Genomic DNA, 25,853 nt, shown 5'->3' with positions numbered 1-25,853 from the left:
TTGCAAAAGGTTCTATTCTCCCTATATGGGTGCAGTGGACCATTTCTCCAATAGTCAGGATTCCGGTGTCGGCATTGTCACTTCCGGGATCCCGACTAGCAGTATTGTAACTGCTTCCCGTTAATAGATGCATTTAGAGTCTATGTGGTATATTTACTAAAATTTCGTGTTTGTCCGATTTGTGATTTTTTTTCTAAGTCCCAACACGGGAATTTACCAAGCACAAATTTCGGCAGTGTTAGTGCAATTTGTAATGGTTTTCACGGCTAAGTTCAGAAATACGAATGAATAGACCATCGGCCAAACGCAGCTGTTTGTTCATACAACACGGTAATTTACTATTCATTCGTATTTGGGTGTTAGTCTCTGCTTGCTCAATTGCGGCCGTATTTTTTTGCGATTCGTAAAAAAAAGCAGCAAAAAAATAGACCTGCTTTTCTCAGGCATGTTTACATGTGTTGCAACTCAAAAATCAATCACACCTGAATTAGGATGCCTATAAAAGGAACTTAGGCCCAAGTCAAACAACCTACACTCAGAAATGGCTGCTGGAGTATGGTGCAGTGATTTTTTGTGTGCTGTGGGATTCCTCAGACTCAGACATCAGCCTGTAAGTAACCAGGGCCAAGAAACTGATCATAGTCAGCAGGTTGTACAGGTTACGCGGAGGCTGCGTAGGCCTCATTTTTTTAGGGGGCGTTTAAGCTTGAACGTATTGTCCGATGACAGGGTCATACAGATGTTCCATATAAATCGTAACAACATTTTCCATCTGTATGACCTTGTCAAACTGGGCCTAGACCCTCAGACAGCACGCTCTCGCCCTGTGTCAGGCCTGCACAAACTCCTGGCTGTGTTGCACTTTATGGCTACTGGGAGCTTTCAGGCTGTGTCTGGGGATGTCATTGGACTCTCACAGCCCACCTTTTCAAGAATACTGACACAGGTGACGTATACCTAACAACCTCCTCTGTTTCTTTGATGTTATAATTACTCTCAGTGTCCAGTGATGATGTTATGTCATTAAATATATTTTTTTTAACAAATATACACATGTTTTGCAGCCCCACATTGATGCCTCAATCTGCTTCCCTACCCAAGAGTATCAGTGGCATGCCGTCAGGGTAGCTTTCTATGAGCTTGCTGGCATGCCCAATGTGCTGGGAGCCATAGATTGCACACACACATTCAGCTGAGACCACCTAGGGGCAGGCAGCACATATATACAAATCATCATCTAGACCACTCAACAAATGTGCAGGTGGTTTGTGATGCAAATCTAAAAATAATGAGTGTTGTTGCTGGTTACCCTGGGGGCTGCCATGACTCCTTCATCCTCAATCAGTCATCCCTCTGTGATAAGTTTGAGGATGGACAAATGCCAGATGGATGGCTGCTGGGTATGTCATTTGAATTGATTTGGGCTTGGTATACTAAATAAAAAAGCACTGTGTTACTTATGTGTTGTTGTATGTTAACATGAAGTACATTACTATATCTGCCTTTCAGGTGATGGAGAATATGGCTGTTTATCTTGGCTTCTAACTCCATTGTCCCAACCTGAGTCCCCTGCTGAACACAATTACAATAATGCACATAAGTCCACGCGGAATGTGATAGAAAGATGTTTTGGGGTGCTGAAAGCGAGGTTTCGGTGTCTGGATAAGTCTGTTGGGCTTTTGTTGTATAGTCCCTTGAAGGTGACTCAAATTGTGTTCTGCTGCTGCTTTCTTCATAACATGTGTTTGCAACAAGATCTGCCACATGATGATGACGAGGAGGATGAAGAAAGCAGCCAGCAAGCAGAGGAATTAGCGACATTTGGAGTACAGATGTAGGGAGGCAGGTAAGGCAACACCTCATAAATGCAAATTTTTAAGGTAAGTATGTTTTGCATCTTTCATTTATTGTGTAAGGCTAAATTTGGTCAGAAAATATATCTGTTAAAAACCTTTACTCAGAATGTGTCTATCTCCTTTAGACATACAAACATACCCTTGCTATATGTTTTTTAAATGCAGCATGTGTATTGTGTTGTTTGAAATTGGCCACACATCAGAATCAGAGTCACATGTCTGAATTGGGGTTCAATATTCATAAACTTAAAATGTGATGTCATTGGTAGCAAATGATGATGTAATTTTCTTTCGAAATGTGTGTAACTTACTAATGCTACACTTACACACATTTATTAACTTAGCCTTGCCGCATACATATGTCCCTATGTGTGGTGTACCATTTGATTTAAGGAACACAAACGTAGTCTCATCCAAAAAAAATTATTTGTTTGGTTTTGCTGAAGAAAACTTTATGTTTTTGAACACAATACACAGTTTACAACATATTATTACCCACTTTCATGTTTGTTTTTCTAAAAATGTATATTATTTGGTTGTGCCTCATGTTTCCGATACACATATATTCTTTTTACCACATGCAAAAATGTTAGAACAGTAATGTCCTTCATTTTGAACCATAATGTTCAAATGTGTATTCTAAAATTGAAGGACAATATTTACACACACACAATAGTGTTCTAAAGGTGCATACACACGGAGAGATTTTGGCTATGAGAGATTTTGACTGAGAGATTTCCCTTGAACTGGCAGTAGGAGATTTTGACTAACTTTACCAGAGATTTTGTCTAACTATGCAAGAGATTTTGGCTATGGGAGATTTTGGCTATGGGAGATTTTGACTATCTCATTTAAATAAGGGGATGAGTGGGGGAGTGTCATATATAGGACGATTTTACAGGGTGGCTGGTATTTACATAGCTAAAAGTTAAAAAAAAATTGCGTGGGGTCCCCCCTCCTATGTAAAACCAGCCTCGGTCTCTTTGAGCCAGTCCTGGTTGTTAAAATACAGAGGAAAAAATGAGTAGGGTTCCCCCATATTTAGACAACCAGCACCGGGCTCTGCGTCCGGTCCTGGTTTAAAAAATACGGGGGACAAAAGACATAGGGGTCCCCCGTATTTTTCAAACCAGCACCGGGCTCCACTAGCCAGGGAGATAATGCCACAGCCGGGGGACACTTTTATATTGGTCCCTGCGGCCGTGCCATTACCCCCCCCCAACTAGTCACCCCTGGCCGGGGTACACTGGAGTGAGGACCCCTTAAATCAAGGGGTCCCCCCCTCCAGCCACCCAAGGGCCAAGGGTGAAGCCCGAGGCTGTCCCCCCCATCCGTGGGCAGTGGATGGGAGGCTGATAGCCTTTCAAAATGACATAAAAAGAATATTGTCTTTTGCTGTGGAACTACAAGTCCCAGCAAGCCTCCCACGCATGCTGGTACTTGGAGAACCACAAGTACCAGCATGCGGGGAAATAACAGGCCCGCTGGTACCTGTAGTTCCACAACAAAAGAAATACTCAAATAAAAACACAACTCACACACCGTGAAAGTAAAACTTTATTTAAACACACTTACACACTCACACATACTTACCTACATCCCACGCCGAGAATCACGTCCACTTGTCCAGTAGAATCCAATAAGGGTACCTGTAAAAATGAGAGACAGATTACTTACCTACATCCCACGCCGAGAATCACGTCCACTTGTCCAGTAGAATCCAATAGGGTAGGGGTACCTGTAAAAAACAAACAAAAAAAACCCTCACCTATTATCCGGTGAAGTTCATTCCACATAGTGTTTAATATTACATCATCCATACACTTCGTAGGCACCCACCACACACAGACAGCGCAGGCACCCCTCCCACACACACACACACATACAGACAGCACAGGCTCCCTCCACATACAAATAGCGCAGGCACCTCCCCGCTCCCTCCACATACAGATAGCGCATCCACCCCCACCCTTCCTCCACACACAGACAGCGCCGGCACCCCCACCCTCCCTCCACACACAGACAGCGCCGGCACCCCCACCCTTCCTCCACACACAGACAGCTGACAGCGCCGGCACCCCCACCCTCCCTCCACACACAGACAGCGCCGGCACCCCCACCCTCCCTCCACACACAGACAGCGCCGGTATCCCCACCCTCCCTCCACATACAGACAATGCAGGCACACACACCCCTCCACCAATAGACAGACATGACAGTACCATCAACCCTCACCCCCATAGACAGACAGAACCTTCTCTATCTCCCCCCCCCATTGACAGACAGAACCTTCTCCACCCCATTGACAGATAGAACCTTCTACACCCCCCCCCCTCATTGACAGACAGAACCTTCTCCATCCCACCCCCCATTGACTATATAGTCAAAATCGCTCAGTTATATCGCTCCGTGTGTATGCACCTTTAGTGTCATGTCCAATATATAATAATTTTAAAAGAGTTTGCATTCACAATGTTTGTTGTATTTGTCAGGGATTAATATGGGTGGCTGCCAATTAGTATGGCTGCATGACCTTAGATTGATTGGACTCTAGAAAGAATCATTATTGGAATAAAACATACTGGTCACAATTCTGCAGGCTAAAGACATTCTTAATTGCTGCCAAATAGTATGGCTGCATGAGCTTAGATTGACTGGAATCTAGAAAGAATCATTATTGGAATCAAATATACTGGTCAAAATTCTGCAGGCTAAGATCAATGTGCAGCTCAAAGAACATTTCCCTCCTCACCTAAAAAAAAACAGTTTAAGAATATTTGGCAACAAAAAAATTGATTTTTACATTGCTTATGAATGAAGTGTAAAAAAATGTGCAGGGTGCAAAGTGGTGTATATATATGCTGAAACAAAAACAATTACTAATTCAGTTTCTTTTCTTCTCATAACAGAATTTTTGATGTGTAATTTTTATTTTTCTTGGCCTGGCTGGTTGGACTGGCCTTTGCCTTTACCACTGTCGTGTTGGCGTGCTCTGGTGGAGCGCCTTGGTGGTGAGGACACAGGCGAAATAATTGGAGTATTTGTTCCTGAACTGCTGCTTGGTTGCTGTTGGTGCTGGGATCTGAGTGTTTCATTGAGGTTAGTGAGGGTGGCATTAAGTTCATGTGTTGCAGCATTTTGATTTTCTAAAATTCTGGTGATAGATTCATTTATCATTTGATTGTTTTCTAAAATGTTGATATAGTTTTGCTGTTGTCTGTGCTGTTCTTCCATTATGCGTTGTAAGTTGCCCATGACATGTGTAATGTCTGCACGCATGATTTCCATGGTATTAGCAATTCTGGTATTTTGGCGGCTGATATTTCTGCTGATTCTTCTGAGGTGAGATGGTAGGCTGGAAAAAATTTGGGTCTGCCTACGCAGGCAATACTGATTAGTGGCCTGCTGGGTAGCCCAACTGTCCCAAAATACTTGATCAGGGCCTTGTGATAATGGTGTTGTTGGGCTGTTGTGGTGGTGGTGGTGTTTTTTGCTGTGGTGGTGTACTCACAGGTGCTGGAGGGCTGTTTCCTTCTAATACAGGCTGCATTTGTAGAGTGATTGTGTCCTCCATGTCACTGTGTTGAGTTGGTTGCGTAGAGATGCTGGTAACAGTACTAGAATATGTTGATGTTAAAATTTAGATGTTAGTTAACCATATTTTTTTTAACATTGTTCAAAAGCAAGATTCATGGGACATAGGCATTTGAATGTTGTTTTCATATATCCGGCATAGCAACATCATCACTCAGAATTGATACATAAACATATGCTTGTTTCTGGCGAATGTGTGTGGTTACTTCATTGTGAATGGAAGCACGAGTTGCTTGTTAGATCAGACAAACTGCACCTTAAAAACACCACTAACCACATAATGATTTGCCTTGTAGTGTGTTAACCAAACTTGGAATAAATTATTTCTATGTTGGTGGCAATGTAAGTTAAAACACACATCTTAAACTGAGTTTTCAAACCGGACTATTTGAGAAGCTTAAACATGTGTTTATGTTGCAGCATCTTACTGACAATCTGCTACTGTATGGCTGAAGTGGACATACATATCTTTTCTGGAAGTAGACAAGTCATTTTGGCTTGGGTTCCATTTGATGTTTTTGTCACCTCGGTAAGTCGGACTGATTTAGCAGCTTGTACACTTATTTAAGAATGTAAAGTATTTTTCAGAGATGACTAAGATATTTTTTCGTTTCAGATTCTTACTCACCATCCAGATGAGGAGAGTGTGGTTTGCGTCTTGGAGGTGTGACCAAAATTTGCAGTAGTGGTACCAAAGAAACGGCAGACAATCTTCGTGACGGGGTAGCCTGCTGTGTTTGGGAGTGGCCATCAGACCGTACTTTCTTTGTTGGCACATGTGTCCTTCTTTGTAGGAGTTCAGGCGGCCGCCTTCTGCTGCTCAAGACTTCTGTTGAGGTACCTATTATTTGAAAGGTTAAAAATTTTTATGGCCATACCTTTACAAAGTGAACATGTACTACAATGGACACTTTACCTGCTTCCGCAGCGTCATCATCCTCAGATGTCATGTGACTGACTGCTGGACGAGCAGTAGAGCTTTTCTTCAACACTGAAAATAACGATATAATGTATAATTGAACATTAGTAATGCTTTTGTTGTTAAAGCAAACAATTATTTTGATAAAAAATTACAAGTTTAAAAAATTACTCAGTTTAATGTGTGAAAAATCCCCCAAAAAAGAGAAAACACAGATGCAATATGGGAAGTGCTACACTGGAAATTATGTTCAGCACACAAACATCTGTCACAATTCCAAATACATACTCTAACAAGCAAACACACACACACAACTAGATATGAACATCTAATGTCATTAATTTACAATATAATACAGAAATTGGTCACTGATGTGCCAATACAAGCACACACTAGCACCATAACAAATACATACGTTAAACTTTGAGTACAAAGCACAACAAACATAATAGTAATGTCACTAAGTCAGCATGGTTGAGTCTGGGTACAAATACAACCTCTAAATGGGCCCTTAAAAATTGAATTATCTCCAACATGAATACATTCTGTACCAATGAAATTACACATATAACTGGTTGCAAAGTGACTTAGCACTACTACAGCCTATAACATGTCAACTACTGTTTAGTGACCATTGCACATGGATAACTTGTCAAATACATCCAAAAACACAACGATAACAATTAATCACAAGATAAAGGACACAAGTACAGCAATACAATGCTGTACACTTCAATGACATACCAAGCCAACAAACACATGGAAGAGGAAATCTGCCCAAACAACATGACATACCATAAAGAACTATGTTACATTGACTTTGGTGTTAAAAAATTGCAACAATTCCTTTAAAAAAAAAACACTTGGACATAGGATTAATGTGCAACGTCACACGACACACAATAACAAACACAAAGTAAAAAAAACAAAACATTCTCACCATCCTTCCTGGGCCGATCTGAATCCTGGACATGGGTTGCTTGCACAACTTCAGGAGGTATTAAACTCCGCATGGGCTCCTCATAGTCCAGATATCTGGCAATAAAGGGCTGACCACACCCGGTTTTGCGTGCCGACTTCGCCTCATTTGCCATTTTGGACTTGACACGGCGCTTTATGTCATAGTACCGTTTGCGGCACGTGTCCTTCGTCCGCTTGACCACCCCCTCACTATTTGCAGCAGGAACTACTTTCGCCCACAACACCGTCTTCTTCCGTGTTGACACCTTGGCGGACTCAGGGCCAAATAGCTGCCGCTGATACTTCATCAGCTCACGCACCAATGCCACATTTTCTGCATAACTAAATTTTACATTCCGCCCAGTCTTAGTAGTGGTGCTTGGCTGTGGAGCTGTCTGACTGTCACTATCACTGTCACTTGAGGCTGCTGATGCAACCTCACCCACCTCACTAACGTCACTCTCACTCACTTCCTCAACCTGCCCAACCTCCTCCCCCCTCACTCACACCCTCAACCTCACTCACCTCACCCACCGCTGACTCACACATAATTGTGTGTTTAAACAATTAACACAAAAAAATAAAAAGACAAACAACACACTCCTCCACTACCACTGCACAACACACACACACACACACACACACACACACACACACAAACAAACAAACACTGACAAGGGACTATAAAAAAAAACTAGGACAACAAATAAGACAATACAAAAAAAACCAAGACTACAAGAATGACAAGACTACTTTCAAACACAATACTAGAAATCACAAAACAAACTCCTCACCAAACAACTACTCACCAACCTCCACAGCACAACCTCCCTCCTCACCACTGACTAAACCCACGAGATGTGGACGGTTTGGGGCATATTTATATGGTTGCGCACAGACACTCCTACATCAGAAACACAACCAATCACGAACGAGGATCAAAATCGAAACTAAAACTGAAAATGCGGCCGTGGTTGTGAAAAAACACTGCCGCGTTGTACTTAGAAAAAAATCATGGAAAAACAACGTGAACGCAAACATCATTCCCGCCGAAAATTGAGCAAAAAAACACGAATGCTAACGACATCGCTAAACACGAAAACCAATAACTCGACAGCTTCGTAAATTAGCATATATAGATTCAAAAAGTTGCATGAAAATGCACCCGATAAAAAATTAGTTTAAATACAACAGAAATCGACTCAAACACGAATATTAGTAAATATACCCCCATGTCTATACAGTGTCTCTTTCATATAGCAAATTGGATATTAGTGATGTCTGTGTGATCTCCTCTTAGTGGTGGCGTGTTGGGCTAAATTGAAGCATGTTATTAAATAATGATATTTATACTCAGATTCACGTGTCGCCCCAGCCATCTATATAGAGAACTGTAACACAGTTCTATACATGTTTGCACGATACTACAGTATAACACACTGGCGGCAGTGTCGGACTGGGGCGTGTAGGGCCCACCGGGGGAATGCAGTATTAGGGGCCCATGTTTAGGGGTGTGGCCAGTCCACAGAGGGGGTGTGGCCTGCCACCTCATTCGTTTGACTAACCATTAGAGAGTGCAACATCTGGGCCCCTTCATAAATATATACAGTAAATTCATCTGCTGCATGCATGATAATGTACCAGATTAATAACAGATTCATAACAGCAATACACTGTACAAAATACACCATAGTACAGTATAAGAAAACATATGTATGATGTATACTTCAAGTGCACAGTCTGGAACCTGATCCTTAGAGCAGGAGGTGGGGGCCCACCGGTGGTTACCCCTGTGGGCCAGTCCAAGCCTGACTGGGGGAGATGTACTGTAAGCCTTGGATGGAGATAGAGTGGACTGAGACAAAATACCAGCCAATCAGCTCCTAACTGCCATGTCACAGTCTGTTTTGAAAAATGACATTTAGGAGCTGATTGGCTGTGATAATGTCGGTATTATCTTAAACCATAAAGCTATACCTTTAAACACACCTTTACCATGGAGCTGCTGCGGTTGCTAGCTCGCGCAACGTACTTCGTACGCTATTTGCGCACAGAGTCCCGTACCGTATACGCACTCAGCGTACAAACGCCGCACTGTGGGTACAAAGCACACACAGCGTGCACACACACAATTAACACACCTTAAAACCTTATTAATATTACAATGTAATGATATGCTTATACTTTAAACCTTTGGCAGTAAAGTACTGCAACGATGTTATACCTTTAAACCTTAAGTAGCGCTGGCGATACAAAGTATCCGCAGTGCATACACCTTAACAATGCTTATACACCTTAAACAGGTTAATCTACTTTAAAGCCCTGGCAGGAAAGTGAAAACACAACACCGTTTGTAGTTGAAACCACAGGGTTCTAAGGCCTCCGTGGATTGATTCCAAAAAGGTAAAACAATACAAGTTATACACTACAGACTAACAAGTAAATCTAAACAGAATAATGGCTACAGAGAATGTACGTACGTGAGAATATTCGCTAGCGCAAACCCGGATCCGGTCCTCCGCTCATCAGGTAGAGAGCGTTCAGAGTCTTGTGTCCCCAAGCCTGCTGCAAGCTCTCTTTGTTCACTTCATCCAAAACAATACAATGCTCACTGTAATCCCTTTGTCTATTGGACACAGAGATGTACCTTTTCATTACGGGAGGGGTCATAGGTTGATTTGAAAAGGTGGGCTATGTCTTTCTCAACTGCTCCTGTGGGTGGTCTCCTCTGGATTCCCCCCCGCATACACAATACACAGTAAACACAGTCAATGTTCATATTCTACTTTTGCACATAACTATACGCAGGAACAAGCGATTTTCCTCAAACCAACACCAGAATGTTTCCCTTAAAATACCCTACAGCTGGTTACTAGACATCACCTTCCAACCTTTATCTGACCCTTCCTATCATGCAAAGGCGAATCTCTCTGTCCAGGAACTGTTTAAACTAATAATACTCGCTGTCATGGTCTAGGGGAACTATATCTACAAAATACGCTATATGGGTTAATATGCTATGTTCTAATAGCACGCTACACGCTCACAAACTCCGCCGTAAATACCCATATTATGCGCACGATCGCCGGAGCGATCTTACGCAACTTGCGGATATGTGCACGTACGTCGGACTGAGTGCACGAGCAGCGGGCATGTGCATGGGGTTAGTACAAGACATATGTATTATGATATTTTTCGACTTTGACAGTCCACCCTTTGGCAGTCAACAATAACTGCCACTATCGGAACATTTAAACAGAAAAATATACACTACAATATCTATAAATGATTGAGTGGTAGGAGGAGAGGAGTAGGTGGGAAATGTATGACCTAGTGGGATAGTAAAAGCATGTATGTATGAAATTCATGTCTGAGGGGCATGTATCATCGTGCCGTACATGTTCTAGATAAGCTTCGAGGTATTGCGAAGTATACATTAAATCCTTCTTATCCCGTATTAAGGGTCTGTAAGTGGGCCAACAAACACTACCGAGCTCTTTTCGGCTTCTTGTTCCAACAAATGGGGTGCACATTTAGTTGATGATACATGGAGGGGGAAAAAACATGTGAATGCTAATATATGTATCTATATCACCTGTCGACTATGTGTGTCACTACCTGAAGGTTGTAGAGATGAAGATAAGACATGTGTCACAAATACATTCACATAATAATGTGTGCAATCATCTTTGGGTGTTGGTTGAAGTCTTGTCCGGATGGGTGTATCCTTGCTGTGGGTGGTAATCAAAGTCTTTCAAGTGTCCATAAAAAGTCTTTAAAAGTCTTTAAAGTGTCTATCAAAGTCTGTAGAAATGTCCATCAAAGTCTGTAGAAATGTCCATCAAAGTCTGTAGTAATGTCCATCAAAGTCTGTAGTCTTCTTCCGAATGGATGTATTTTTGCTTGGGAGAAAAACAAAGGAGAAACGGGTGAAAGAAACGGACCGTGGAATCACGTTTTATCACAACATTGTCTCGATGGGTCATAAATTAAATCAGTTTGTGTAACAATGCCCCCGCTCCTCAAACTCATCACTTTGGTACTGTATTAAAATTCGAACACATCTAAATATCAAACCAATCATTACGACGACTCCCAGGATACAAAGGAGAAACTTTCCTACTTTCACGATAACATTTTGAGCCCATTCTCCTAAACCAGAGAACCAATTGCGTGGGTTCAACCATGAGACCCAGCCGGTCAGTTCATTACTCACAGCAGTAAGGGTAAGGTTGTGTCTCCTTCGGAACTCCCATTTCAATTGCAAGATATCGTCCATCTTTTGATCTATGACCTCGGTGGGGTCATCAGTGCTGTTTGTAATATACGTGCAGCACTTCACACCATACTGAGTTGCTAGGGTGACACAGTACCCGCCTGTCACCGCTGTGATGTAATTGAGAACCATCCTGTGCTGGATCAGTTCCATTTTGTAAGCTTGCAATTCCCTCCCTGTATACCTGAAGGTGTCATCATACATCTCAGTGATATTATCTATCAGGTTCGCTAGCGCATGAATATACCTAAAATTTATAAAATCCTCTGGGAGTACGGGTGATATCTAATGCGAGTAGGTATTGAATCCCGGTGGATTCGTGGATCAAATCAGAGGCTGCGTGCTCTGTCCTATCTATAAGGTATCTCTTAACGATGTGTTCATAGTGAGTGTGAGTGTAAGGAGCTTGAGCATTGCGGTGAACGTCTTTCATCTTATTATGGGTAATGGTCATTACTTCTGGCAACACTCTTCCAATGTAACACAATCCCTCTGAGTTTGGGGCAAGCCACTTATAAGCCTTCCTCCCACATATGAAATAAGCATCATCGGGGAGAACATATGGGACAGAATATGACATTACCATATTGCAAACCTTCCAGGTAAAAAATCCTATCCCTAACTCTCTCATCTGTTCAGTACACGTATCAGGCTGTATGATATGCGCACAGTACCCTGGAGATACTTCTCCAACCCGCATGGTCCTACTTCCTAGAGTATACCTGTACCGAAAATACCTCCCACCGTCGGCTATTTGGCGTATAAGTTCTGAGTCTACGGGCATTCTGTCGGCTCTGTGTGAAAATGCCATGGTTTGGTTATTCCATGTCACTTCCCAATTTCCCGGCTTTCAGGGATTGGAAATGTTGAAACATACTAAGGATCTATCCACGTGATATTGGCGGAGCTTCAAACTAGGGGGCCTAGAAATATTAAATTTCTTGTCCACCGGTCTCCCACCCCTTAATTCAAGTACCTCATCTATTGTTAAGGGATACGGTACTAGTCCTGACTTGCTCTGACCTTGAAGTACTTGTGAGCACACCCAGCATTCTGTTTGGTTTAAAACCTTACCCACTAATGAGTGATAGTCACTCAATGGATGACGGTCCATGTTGATATTAAGGCTGGACTGACATCTCTGAATGCACCCGTCCTCAACTATGTTTTCACAGTTTCTACAAATACAATTCTCTTCAGCCAATAACCCTTCACAGTGCCTCCTAGTTTCGTGACTATCAGATCGTTTTCTGATACTCGCCTTTGCTCGGTGAATGTGTTGCTCTTGGAATTCTACAAATCCGTCCTTGCCATCAGAACCCATTCCAGATCCTTTCTCGACCACTCTGGTACTCTCACCGAAACAGACTGCTCTGGTCAACAACAGGGTCAACAGAAAAACCCAGAATGCAGTCTCTTGGGGTAAGTCCATCTTGTTAAGGGAAGAGGAAAAGAATGAGAAGGGGGGGAGGAAAGCAGGGTGATGGGAGGTGGAGAAAATAATAAAAGGGAAAAAGAAAAACTGGTGCGACAACCGCCTCTGGTCTTATTGTTCTCAGTGCTCAGGTGCCGTCTCAACCTTCCCGGAACAGACACTCCAGTGATATGATTTCCTCTACCGAGTCAGCGACCTTTCTGTAGGGAACATAAATCTTGCATTACCATGTGTCTAACTGTTGTGTGAAATAAACCATCCGTGGAACATGAAAAAAACAAAAAGAGAGAGAGAGAGTGATAAAAAGAAAATTTGTCGGATTTGCGTTCACCATCAGGCTGTCACACTGTCACACCATCATGTCTATCGGTATCTCTGCACAGTCTTCCTCCACCAGTATTTCCACTCTCCACCCTCTGTGCATGGCCAGGCACAATGATGCTGGTGAGATATACTGGGGCTGGGTAGACCTCTGAAAAGACCGAGTAGACATGTGACGTTTGAGCTGTAGTTCTGTCGGTGAACATCAGAGATGAAGAGGAAACATTTTTAAAGATAAATTACAGAGTTTACCTGGCCGCCCCTGTATCTACAAGGAATGATCTACCAACTACATCAACTGTGACCTCAGGTTCACTTCCAAGGCTAGCAATTAACTTCACTGGCTGCAGACTACAGGTGCGGCCCAAAATTTTTCATATGTTATCCCTGATCCCAATTACGTGTGTCATACTGTGAGTCATGTTCTGGTCTAGGGGGTCGATATACCTTATGTGGGTCTTTAAAATTACAGTTCCGTGCGTAATGTCCTTCCTTCTGACATTTATAACATTTTACCACATACGACTTACCATCAGGGGTCTGGGGTTTAGGCTGATGTGGCTTCGTTGTCAGGGCTTTTATACTTACTGTCATCAGCTTATCCCCCTGTGACTCCCTGTGCCTAATGATGTTCTGATCATGCTCAATAGCGGACTCTCTTAATGCAGCCACCGAGATACCTCTCCTACTTGGTTAAGTGGTTTGTACCCTTGTTCTCTAATAAACCTCTGACATGCGGCTAGATCTTTCCTGGGATCGGGAAATTCAGACATAATTGTCCTCAATTCTGTCCGGGACCAGGGGCAATGCATAGCAATGTTCCTGACGGGAGTGATTCCCAGAGCGTCAGTCTTCCCATTGGGGGCCGCAATCACTCTGACAGGATTCAGTTCAATTACATCATTCTGGGTTGCTTCTACAATGTGAGGTGCAATTGACTCTGCATAATGTACTGTACCATACTTACCTGTGGACACAACCTCACCTGTCCCTCCGCTAGGGGCCTTTGCTACTGCTCTTACTGGTTGGGCCATGCCCACTTGTGTGTCTTGTATGGTGGCTGCTAGAGAGAGTGCCGATATCGTGCTGGGTTCATCTTCTTGGTCGCAGTCCCGAGGGAAGTTTAAGATGGGATACAACTTGCACGGGTTAGTATTAATACATTTATTAAGTGCACTCTTATCATATATTAGTACGCCATTCTCTGTAGACACTTTCTCTCCTGTAATGTACGGTGGTGGTGGTGCAGTTGCTATCAGTTTCCTGCTAGGGTTGGAACCAGCTATTTGAGCCAATCCCCTTTGCATATCACCCTCCTGTTGCCATAAATGTAAACAATCATAATGTCTAATCCTTTGTTTTCTGGATTTTATTAGACATATCCTTCTCCTTAAATTTTGCAACACCTCAGGACTAAAACTGCCTACCTTAGGGAATGATTCCCTATCTTCCGCAGTCATACGTTCCAATTCATTGCATAAGACCTCTGCGTGTGATCCATATTTCTCACACATTATGTACCTCGCCGACCCTTTGGGCCGCGGAATATCAACCTGAACCCTGGTTGATCGTCCCTTACTTGAGCAATTGGCCCCTATTCTTTGCAGGTATTGCCATCTCAGCTAATTCCTACAAAAACCAAATTACTCAGAGGTAAGGCGACGGTGAAAGTTCTCAGAGCGCTCTCACCCACTCACGCCCACGTTGGCCAATACACCTACACACTGTCCTCAGCGCTGGTCGTACCCAACCTAGGGCCCTACGTAACCTCTATTTACTGAGAGTGTGTGGGAGTGACTTACCCTTCCCAGTAAATATTGGTCGTTGGAGATTTCCTGAGTGACCAGCGAAACTCCCTTAAAATAAAAAACTGTTACACAAATCACGTTGCGTGTACAATTAGCGTCTATGATCCCGCGATTTTACGCAAATGGCGTAATGGGTATCAAGTTGAACTAACTATTGCACACACTAACGCGCGGTACAATCGCACGGCGTATAAGTAACTATTACTTATCCGCTATACGACCAATGGAATCGTTTTTCAGGCTGCGAAACCTCAGCCGGAGCGTATCTGAACGAGCCTATATGGGTACTATGCAAACCCCCGGGGCTGCGCTCTCACCGCTGACCTTTCTCAGGCCACGGTATTCAGAGCTTCGCTTGACTTAGTCAGCGGATTTCTGACTTCGCTGACCTCTTGGTCTGCTGTTATACTAATTGCTCCTTTATACCTTAATCAATGTTAACGTGAGAAAGCCACTCCCACGCCACCAAGTGTCCACTCACCTGATGTGGTCTCCTACGGGATCCCGAATTCTGGGTTCACAAAACCTTTATTTGCACACTCACGCTCGTTCACTCATATACACTTTGATTTTTCTGTACAGAAAATTAACTTTCATTCAGATAAAACAGTCTAGTCCCAGAGGTGTCACAGTAAGAGAAGGTTCTTTTAAACTAAATATTGGAAACTGAACAAATTTGTGCTATTATCGCGTGGCTACCGTCTCGCCTAAACTGAAACAATGCTATTGTGTGATTTGTAATTTAGCGGTCGTATTGTTACGCATGTTGCGTAAACACGCCATATGCGTAGGCCTTTACGTTGCATACGCAGTCTTGCACGCTGTCCGAGACACGTGTACAAAGGCCGTACATCCGCAGTACTACAAATCCCACACTTCTATAAATGTAAGCGATATTTAACTATAATCGCTTACTTAACACTACACACAGTTTCCTCTGTATCAACCTTTATAACTAGGCCAGGCTGTGTGTGCGTTTTACACTTACTTCCCTTAAATATTAACTCTATATTTTAACTAAATAGCAACAAATTTTCTCAGTACAGGTCAAAATGAATCTAGTAATCAATGCTTATGGCAATAATGCGAGCAGGTATACAGAGTACAAAATACAGGACTAAATGAATCTAGTAATCAATGCTTCCAATAGTATGATTCATATTGGATAGCTATCTTGCAGAACATACATTGATACACACATATGATTATAATATTATATATGTGTACCATTCACTGGTCTCTTAAAACTCATTTACTTATTAAGTGCTTCTAATTTGCATATGAATGCTGTGCTTTTGGCTGTCTGTAAAGGTGGTTTTTCACTGCTAGGAAAAAGCAGTTACACAGGTTAATTTGCATTTCAATGGCTATCTTACAACAAGCAGAGTTAACTGAATCCTAGAGGTAAAGAAAAAACAACAACTTTGTTTATATCTGTGTGTGGTTCTTACATCACGTATTCATCTTACTATTAACTTTTATTAAGCCCCATCTGAAACTATTTGTAATTGACTATGGCATGGGTTAAATAAATGCATTGGTAACTCATAAATGGTGATTTCTTTTTGACCAAGGACGGCTGATTATTCCAGGCAGTGAAAATCAGCCATTTAGAAAAAAATGACCTTCCCAAAATGGCCGCTGCTCCTCCCCCTTCCACATCCATGAGGGTTACACAAAATGGTGGACAGGCCATGTGGTTTGTCCAAAATGGAGGACAAACCATGCGGCTTCCTTTGTCACAAAGAAATCACACACCATGCAAGCCCCTGAAGTTATTTTAGACCTGAGTTAAAAATAAAACTATATCAAAGCTATGCAAACTTTTAAATATACCTTTAAACCTACTTAAACAGATAAACAATCCAATCTGAATCAAACACAACATGACCTTTGAACCTTGTTTTGCAACAATAAAAATACATTTTAGCATCTTAAATATTATGAGAAACGCCTTGTCCCTTAAAATTTCCTATCAGCGTCTTACTGATACCACAACAATACATTAACGTGGATGTTTTTTTTTGTCAGCATATTGCGATGCGTCCATCATTAGCCGGTCAATTACAGCCGCGTTTGTAATGTACAGTGCATCATTAAGAACGTGATATCCCGTGAGAGCCGCCAATTGATAATGTCGGTATTATCTTAAACCATAAAGCTATACCTTTAAACACACCTTTACTGTGGAGCTGCTGCGGTCGCTAGCTCACGCTACGTACTCCGTACGCTATTTGCGCACAGAGTCCCATACCGTATATGCACTCAGCGTACAAACGCCGCACTGTGGGTACAAAGCACACACAGCGTGCGCACACACAATTAATACACCTTAAAACCTTATTAATATTACAATGTAATGATATGCTTATACTTTAAACCTTTGGCAGTAAAGTACTGCAACGATGTTATACCTTTAAACCTTAAGTAGCGCTGGCGATACAAAGTATCCGCAGTGCATACACCTTAACAATGCTTATACACCTTAAACAGGTTAATCTACTTTAAAGCCCTGGCAGGAAAGTGAAAACACAACACCGTTTGTAGTTGAAACCACAGGTTTCTAAGGCCTCCGTGGATTGATTCCAAAAAGGTAAAACAATACAAGTTATACACTACAGACTAACAAGTAAATCTAAACAGAATAATGGCTACAGAGAATGTACGTACGTGAGAATATTCGCAAGCGCAAACCCGGATCCGGTCCTCCGCTCATCAGGTAGAGAGCGTTCAGAGTCTTGTGTCCCCAAGCCTGCTGCAAGCTCTCTTTATTCACTTCATCCAAAACAATACAATGCTCACTGTAATCCCTTTGTCTATTGGACACAGAGATGTACCTTTTCATTACGGGAGGGGTCATAGGTTGATTTGAAAAGGTGGGCTATGTCTTTCTCAACTGCTCCTGTGGGTGGTCTCCTCTGGATTCCCCCCCGCATACACAATACACAGTAAACACAGTCAATGTTCATATTCTACTTTTGCACATAACTATACGCAGGAACAAGCAATTTTCCTCAAACCAACACCAGAATGTTTCCCTTAAAATACCCTACAGCTGGATACTAGACATCACCTTCCAACCTTTATCTGACCCTTCCTATCATACAAAGGCGAATCTCTCTGTCCAGGAACTGTTTAAACTAATAATACTCGCTGTCATGGTCTAGGGGAACTATATCTACAAAATACGCTATATGGGTTAAATATGCTATGTTCTAATAACACGCTACACGCTCACAAACTCCGCCGTAAATAACCATATTATGCGCACAATCGCCGGAGCGATCTTACGCAACTTGCGGATATGTGCACGTACGTCGGACTGAGTGCATGAGCAGCGGGCATGTGCATGGGGTTAGTACAAGACATATGTATTGTTTTATGATATTTTTCGACTTTGACAGCTGGTACTTTATCTCCATCCACTTTATCTCTATCCAAGGCTTAATAAATAGACCCCTATGCCTTGGAGAGAGATAAAGTGGACAGAGATAAAGTACCAGCCAATCAGCTCCTAACTGCTATGTTACAGGCTGTGTTAGAAAAATGACAGTTAGGAGCTGGTTGGTTGGTACTCTTGGTCTGATTCAGAATTGTACACTAATCTGATGTTTATTGAACAAATCCTATGGTGGGGACACTGCGCATGTACAGAATGAGTCCTGTGTGTTCGCATGCAATGCCCCCTAATCCCCAGCCTGACTGACAGCAGTGTCTATTGTTGGTTGGCCATCTGCAACTTTAAGAAAATGCTGCTACAAACTCCTTCCCATGCAACTGAGACACCCTCTTTCAGCATCTGTGCTCTCTGTAATACCGATTGGTGCATCCTTTCACCATGCGTCGCACCATCAAAACATGCCCCAGCCTTATGGCAAGTTCAGTTTCTCTGTCTGACTATGGCCACCTATGCTTATGGCTGTGCATCTATGAATGCAACTGCTTGCAGTGACACACCAGTAACACACCCATAACACGCCCACTAAATGGACAATTTTTTGCGTGCCCTACTAGCCACCACACAGGAACGCCCATCGCTTTTCCTTATCATTCCTGATACCATTTGTATTGATCATAAGAAAGTCTGTGTACGTACTCTTTGTGTATCTTATGCGCTCTACAAGTTTTTAGGAATTTTGTTGCGCAGTTGCACAAAATAGCCTGACTACAGGAACATCAGCATCAGGCCCACTGTATCTTATAAAACAGGTGATACTGCTCTAATGAGCGCTTCAGATCTCTTTCTGTAACGTAATATTTAATGTTATTGGTCCTAATCTGATCCCTAAGCTAAATGAGAATGCATTTATATCATCCAGATGCATCCTCATACATCTTGCCTCAATGCAGCGGCAGATGGCTGGCATGAGTGAGCTGATAGGTCCTTTGTAACTACGTTAGCATCTGGCTTCTTTTTCTCTAGCATCCATAAGGGATATTGGGGAGACTTAGTACGATGGGGTATAGACGTCCAAAGGAGCCGGTGCACTTTAAATTTCTTCACTGGGTGTGCTGGCTCCTCCCCTCTATGCCCCCTCCTACAGGCAGTTTAGAAAAAAGTGCCCTCAGGAGAGGATGCACATCTCTGCAGCTCCAGAGAGTTTTCTTCAATTTCTTTTAAACGTTTGTTATTTTTGGTATGCTGTTTGGGCAACAGCATACCTGCACCGTGGGAGTTAGGGGAAGACGGTCACCGGCCTTGCGAGGTGCAGAGCCACTTCCCTGCTGCAGGACCACCATCCTGAGGGGTTGATGTTCAGCGGGGCACTGCCCCTTGGCTGTCACACGCTGCACACCCCTAACATATGCCTGAAGGTGACAACTGTGGCGAGTACAAACTGGGGGCCCTGCTAGGGGGGTCCCCTGGTTCACGGTGCGGCTAAATGCGGGTGCGGCATATGGGACCCTCATGGGGGGGACCCGCTAGAGCCCCCTGTGTAGACTGGGTTAAAACAGCTTGAACCTGTATGATGTTTTTAAGCAAACAGGAGACATTGCCAGTATAAAAAAGTCACTGTAGCTCCGGCGCCATTGGAGGGGGCAGAGCTACCTCAGAGTGAGTCCAGAGGTTATTTTGGGGCCTTCCTCTGCTTAATGCAGCCACAGACAGCACACACAGCACTTCCTGCCTCACAAGACACGCTGAAAAACTGGTACAGGGTGTAGCAAAGGGGGAGAGCCGCTATTGTACACTATCTGGGTCCTCTACAGGACAGAAATTATTAGTGTTACTGTTATATAATTAGCTGTCAGCCTCACTGGGACTGTGCAGCTAGAGGTGTGCTGGTGTTTCTCTCTCTGTGTGTCTCCTTTCAATAAGGGCATGCTTAAAAAGTATTACTGTCTGTTAGTGATGAGCGGGTTCGGTTCCTCGGAATCCGAACCCCCCCGAACTTCAGCCTTTTTACACGGATCCAAGGCAGACTCGGATCTTCCCGCCTTGCTCGGCTAACCCGAGCGCGCCCGAACGTCATCATCCCGCTGTCGGATTCTCGCGAGGCTCGTATTCTATCGCGAGACTCGGATTCTATATAAGGAGCCGCGCGTCGCCGCCATTTTCACACGTGCATTGAGATTCAGAGGGAGAGGACGTGGCTGGCGTCCTCTCCATTTAGATTAGAAGAGAGAGTGAGAGTGAGACACTTGATTTACTGGAGCTTAGGAGTACTCAGAGAGTGCAGAGTTTACTAGTGACTGACCAGTGACCACCAGTGCAGTTTTTTTATTATATTATTATTTAATATAATCCGTTCTCTGCCTGAAAAAAAACGATACACAGTGACACAGTAACAGTATACCATATCTGTGCTCAGCCTCAGTGTGCTGCATCATCTATGTATATCTGACTGTGCTGAGTGCTCAGTGCTCACACAGCTTAATTGTGGGGGAGACTGGGGAGCAGTAGCAGGAGTACATATTATTTAACAGTGCACACTTTTGCTGCCAGAGTGCCACTGCCAGTGTGACTGACCAGTGACCACTGTCTGACCACCAGTATATTGTGATTGTCTGCCTGAAAAAGTTAAACACTCGTCGTGTGGTGTTTTTATTCTATAAACGCATTCTGCTGACAGTGTCCAGCAGTGTCCAGCAGACTATATGACTGTGACAGCCCACTGGGTAGATGTATGGACTCCCGCCGCAAGAACAGCAGCGGCGGCACCAGTAGCAGCATCTCGCAAACGCCAACTCTTTCCTAGGCAGGCTACGCTTTGTATCACCGCTTTCCAGAATACGCACACAGCTAAAAACCTCTTACGGCAACTGAGGAAGATCATCGCAGAATGGCTTACCCCAATTGGACTCTCCTGTGGATTTGTGGCATCGGACAACGCCAGCAATATTGTGTGTGCATTAAATATGGGCAAATTCCAGCACGTCCCATGTTTTGCACATACCTTGAATTTGGTGGTGCAGAATTATTTAAAAAACGAGAGGGGCGTGCAAGAGATGCTGTCGGTGGCCAGAAGAATTGCGGGACACTTTCGGCGTACAGGCACCACGTACAGAAGACTGGAGCACCACCAAAAACGCCTGAACCTGCCCTGCCATCATCTGAAGCAAGAAGTGGTAACGAGGTGGAATTCAACCCTCTATATGCTTCAGAGGTTGGAGGAGCAGCAAAAGGCCATTCAAGCCTATACAACTGAGCACGATATAGGAGGTGGAATGCACCTGTCTCAAGCGCAGTGGAGAATGATTTCAACGTTGTGCAAGGTTCTGCAACCTTTTGAACTTGCCACACGTGAAGTCAGTTCAGACACTGCCAGCCTGAGTCAGGTCATTCCCCTCATCAGGCTTTTGCAGAAGAAGCTGGAGACATTGAAGGAGGAGCTAACACAGAGCGATTCCGCTAGGCATGTGGGACTTGTGGATGGAGCCCTTAATTCGCTTAACAAGGATTCACGGGTGGTCAATCTGTTGAAATCAGAGCACTACATTTTGGCCACCGTGCTCGATCCTAGATTTAAAACCTACCTTGGATCTCTCTTTCCGGCAGACACAAGTCTGCTGGGGTTCAAAGAACTGCTGGTGACAAAATTGTCAAGTCAAGCGGAACGCGACCTGTCAACATCTCCTCCTTCACATTCTCCCGCAACTGTGGGTGCGAGGAAAAGGCTCAGAATTCCGAGCCCACCCGCTGGCGGTGATGCAGGGCAGTCTGGAGCGACTGCTGATGCTGACATCTGGTCCGGACTGAAGGACCTGACAACGATTACGGACATGTCGTCTACTGTCACTGCATATGATTCTCTCCCCATTGAAAGAATGGTGGAGGATTATATGAGTGACCGCATCCAAGTAGGCACGTCAGACAGTCCGTACTTATACAGGCAGGAAAAAGAGGCAATTTGGAGGCCCTTGCACAAACTGGCTTTATTCTACCTAAGTTGCCCTCCCACAAGTGTGTACTCCGAAAGAGTGTTTAGTGCCGCCGCTCACCTTGTCAGCAATCGGCGTACGAGGTTACATCCAGAAAATGTGGAGAAGATGATGTTCATTAAAATGAATTATAATCAATTCCTCCGTGGAGACATTGACCAGCAGCAATTGCCTCCACAAAGTACACAGGGAGCTGAGATGGTGGATTCCAGTGGGGACGAATTGATAATCTGTGAGGAGGGGGATGTACACGATGATATATCGGAGGATGATGATGAGGTGGACATCTTGCCTCTGTAGAGCCAGTTTGTGCAAGGAGAGATTAATTGCTTCTTTTTTGGTGGGGGCCCAAACCAACCCGTCATTTCAGTCACAGTCGTGTGGCAGACCCTGTCACTGAAATGATGGGTTGGTTAAAGTGTGCATGTCCTGTTTATACAACATAAGGGTGGGTGGGAGGGCCCAAGGACAATTCCATCTTGCACCTCTTTTTTCTTTCATTTTTCTTTGCGTCATGTGCTGTTTGAGGGGTGTTTTTTGGAAGGGCCATCCTGCGTGACACTGCAGTGCCACTCCTAGATGGGCCAGGTGTTTGTGTCGGCCACTAGGGTCGCTTAGCTTACTCACACAGCTACCTCATTGCGCCTCTTTTTTTTCTTCTTTGCGTCATGTGCTGCTGTTTGGGGAGTGTTTTTTGGAAGGGCCATCCTGCGTGACACTGCAGTGCCACTCCTAGATGGGCCAGGTGTTTGTGTCGGCCACTAGGGTCGCTTAGCTTACTCACACAGCTACCTCATTGCGCCTCTTTTTTTCTTTGCGTCATGTGCTGTTTGGGGAGTGTTTTTTGGAAGGGCCATCCTGCGTGACACTGCAGTGCCACTCCTAGATGGGCCAGGTGTTTGTGTCGGCCACTAGGGTCGCTTAGCTTACTCACACAGCTACCTCATTGCGCCTCTTTTTTTCTTTGCGTCATGTGCTGTTTGGGGAGTGTTTTTTGGAAGGGCCATCCTGCGTGACACTGCAGTGCCACTCCTAGATGGGCCAGGTGTTTGTGTCGGCCACTAGGGTCGCTTAGCTTACTCACACAGCTACCTCATTGCGCCTCTTTTTTTCTTTGCGTCATGTGCTGTTTGGGGAGTGTTTTTTGGAAGGGCCATCCTGCGTGACACTGCAGTGCCACTCCTAGATGGGCCAGGTGTTTGTGTCGGCCACTTGGGTCGCTTAGCTTAGCCATCCAGCGACCTCGGTGCAAATTTTAGGACTAAAAATAATATTGTGAGGTGTGAGGTGTTCAGAATAGACTGAAAATGAGTGGAAATTATGGTTATTGAGGTTAATAATACTTTGGGATCAAAATGAACCCCAAATTCTATGATTTAAGCTGTTTTTTAGGGTTTTTTGAAAAAAACACCCGAATCCAAAACACACCCGAATCCGACAAAAAAAATTCGGTGAGGTTTTGCCAAAACGCGTTCGAACCCAAAACACGGCCGCGGAACCGAACCCAAAACCAAAACACAAAACCCGAAAAATTTCCGGTGCTCATCACTACTGTCTGTGTGTATGCGTATGTTCTTGTGCTTACTGTGAAACATGGGTAAACACAAGCTGTGCAGTGTGTCACACTAGATTCTCCCCAGTATCATCTGATTCAGTTTCTTGTGAAAAATGCAGCCAATCTTCAGAAATCAGTGAAGGGGCTGGGGAAGAGGGTCCAAAGCCCACCTCGCTAGAGTCTCTTAAAACTATGATGTCTGAGATGTCATCCCAGCTCACTGCAAATGTACAGAAAACTGTTTGCAGGCTGTTGCAGATTTAGCTGCTAGGGCAGATGTTACACAGCCCCCCTCCCCTTTCATGCAGCACCACAGAAGCGTGGTTTGCCTGCTCTACTCTCTGATTCAGATGAGGAATATATAGGAGGAGAGGGAAAAATTGGACCTCGTTAGCGGGGACTCTGCTCAGGGTATTGAACCCCTCATACTGGCTATAAGGGACATGTTAAAGCTCCCTCTAGAGGACACTATGTCACAGCAGTCATTTTTCTTTACACAAAACAAACCTAATGTCACTTTCCCTGATTATGCAGAGTTAGATGACTTATTCAAATTAGCCTGGAAAAATCCAGACAAAAAATTCCAAGTGTCAAAAAAGTTTTTGCGCACTTTCCCATTTGCTCCTGAAGGTAGGAAATTTTGGGAAAAACTCCGGGGGGTTGATGTATCAGTCTCTCGACTGTCCAAAAAAGCGGTGCTGCTTGCCCCAGGCTCCTTTGCTATAAAAGATCCTGGGGACAGAAAAATAGAGGCTACATTCATCTATTTATATGGCAGCAGGTGTATCGCAATGGTCGGTCAAAGCGGGTTGCTGGATGACCCATGCTTTTCATTAATGGGCCACTCAAATTCAGGAGGGCCTCTCCAGGGCTATGCCTCTGGTCACTACAGTGACCCTCCTAAGGCACATTCAGGACACTACATGCGTCCTGTGTGATTCGCTCAAGGAGATGGGGAATATTAATGCTAGGACTTCTGCCATGGCAGTGTCTGCTTGCAGGTCATTGTGGTTGCGTCAGTGGATAGCGGATGCAGAATCAAAGCGCAGTGTGGAATATCTCCCTTTTTCAGAGGAATGACTCTTTGGGTTGAATTGGATACGTGGATTTCCAATGTCACTGCAGGGAAATCCACGTTTCTCCCCTCTGGGGCCCCGCTGGTTAGGTGTTCCTACCCGGGGCCATCTGTTCAGTCTTTTAGGTCTAACAGATTTCGTTCTAGGGCCAGAGGTGCCTCTAATGCAAATAGAGGCACCAGAGGTAAGTCAAAAAGACCTGCAACCACCGGTTCTTAGGAACAGAGCACCAGTTCTGCTTCCACTAAGTCCTTAACATGATGGTGCCCACCCACCCAATCAAGCTTACCAGCTTTGGAGGATATGCAGGTTACTTTGCAACAGGCCATCTGAAAGTTGTCCCAGTCCCATGTCATTGTCCCAGTACTGGTACCACAACAAGGCAGGGGTTATTACTCCAAACTGTTTGTGGTTCCAAAGCCGGACTGCTCTGTACGGCCCATTTTGAACCTAAAGTCCTTGAATCTTTACCTAAAGATTTTCAAGTTCAAAATGGAATCCATGAGGGCAGTGATTGCGGGTCTGGAAGAACAGGAGTTCCTGGTTTCCCAGGATATCAAGGACGCCTACCTTTGCCCTACTGGACGATCACTACCCATTCCTGGCACTACCCTTTGGCCTGTCCACGGCTCTGAGGGTATTCACGAAGGTGATGGCAGAGATGATGTAC

Source organism: Pseudophryne corroboree, chromosome 2 (assembly GCF_028390025.1).
Source record: "Pseudophryne corroboree isolate aPseCor3 chromosome 2, aPseCor3.hap2, whole genome shotgun sequence".
Classification (NCBI taxonomy): domain Eukaryota; kingdom Metazoa; phylum Chordata; class Amphibia; order Anura; family Myobatrachidae; genus Pseudophryne; species Pseudophryne corroboree.
Note: the sequence above shows the minus strand (reverse complement) of the source record.